Below are 1,930 nucleotides of genomic sequence, written 5' to 3' on the forward strand. Positions count from 1 at the left end.
ACTGACAGACAGACATGTACTCGTAGGCTGATAGACAGATAGTGATTGATATATGGAAATGCATACATATGTCTACGTATGTATGTGTGTATATGTATGGATTAGTGTTTGTGTCTGTCTGTATGTATGAACGTATGTGTTTGCATGTGTGTTTGTCTGTCTATATCTATGTATATACATTTCTGTATGTTTGTTTGTATGGTTGTATGCATGTACATGTGTATGTTTGTTGTGAATAAAAACATTGCACGTGTATGTACGTACGAATATATGTACCTGTATAATACCATAATAGGTGGGTAAACAGGTGGACAGGTGAAGCCGTCCATAAATAAAGACATAAATGAATACTGAGATACAATAACAGATTGATTACGTCTGTCTGTCTGTCTGTCTGTCTCTGTCTGTCTGTCAGTCTCTCTCTCTCTCCTCCCCCCCAACACACCCTCATTTTATACTCCCATCACGCCTCCCTCCTCCTCCTCCTCCTCCTTGCCAACACAGCTCACCTCATTTCCTCTCTATTCTGTCTCGTTTCCATCAATCTTCTCCATTTTTCTCTCCATACCTCCATCTTTTTCTCCTCCCGCCTTTCCGTCTCCCCCTTCCCTGCTCCATTTCAGTTTTTGCTGCGCCAGGATGGGCGGCCAGATATAGTGTCCCTAACTGTGTCACTTACTCACTCACTCACTTATTCGTTCATTAAGTTACACAGTCGATTTTAAGGATGGGTTCCAGTCCTGATGGGGTGTGCGTGAGGGATGGGTGTACACACACACACACACACACACACACACACACACACACACACACACACACACACACACACACTAGTCGATTGCGCATAACTATTGCATTGAGGTACAGGGCAATACATACATACATACATACATATACATACATACATACATACATGAATAATGGAGAATGACATACACAAAGAAATGCACAGTGCAAGATTACTATAGTCCTTTCACCCTAACTTGGCCTTGATTTTTCGTCCTGTTGCAGCATATTTCACGTAGCTCAGAAAAAGACAATACTACGGCTCTGAATCATTTCCTGATACTTCTTCGTGACTATCATCATATTCCAGTGATAATCTATTCACGACGGAGAGATTTTAGGCCACATTAGAGTAAAAGGAGTATAAGTAACCACGTACCTGCGTCTTGTGGCAAGTGTGGTAAATATGACACAAAAGGAGTATAGGTAACCGCGTACCTGCGTCGTGTGGCAAGTGTGGTAAATATGACACAAAAGGAGTATAGGTAACCGCGTACCTGCGTCGTGTGGCAAGTGTGGTAAATATGACACAAAAGGAGTATAGGTAACCGCGTACCTGCGTCGTGTGGCAAGTGTGGTAAATATGACACAAAAGGAGTATAGGTAACCGCGTACCTGCGTCGTGTGGCAAGTGTGGTAAATATGACACAAAAGGAGTATAGGTAACCGCGTACCTGCGTCGTGTGGCAAGTGTGGTAAATATGACACAAAAGGAGTATAGGTAACCGCGTACCTGCGTCGTGTGGCAAGTGTGGTAAATATGACACAAAAGGAGTATAGGTAACCGCGTACCTGCGTCGTGTGGCAAGTGTGGTAAATATGACACAAAGGGGCAGGGCAGAACACGCAGCAGTTTGGTGTACTGGGTTCTGAGGCAAACGGGTGGCATTTAAGTGATTATCTAGTATATCATTATGTCTCTCCTCATAGATTTAGGCAGGGAGGAGTGCGGCTATCAAATGTGTTCTTTGTCTATCCTCTTTTCTCTCTCTCTCCCTCTCTCTCTCTCTCTCTCTCTCTCTCCCTAACCATATCCTGCAGAGAAAGAAGTAGAGGTACAAAACAATGAACAGAATAAAAGGATATAGAGAAAGAACAGAAAATCAAGAGAATAGGAAGAAATGATAAATAAGATAATGAATAA

Source organism: Coenobita brevimanus, chromosome 68 (assembly GCF_032717465.1).
Source record: "Coenobita brevimanus isolate Jiangsu-jjx chromosome 68, ASM3271746v2, whole genome shotgun sequence".
In the NCBI taxonomy this organism is placed as follows: Eukaryota; Metazoa; Arthropoda; class Malacostraca; order Decapoda; family Coenobitidae; genus Coenobita; species Coenobita brevimanus.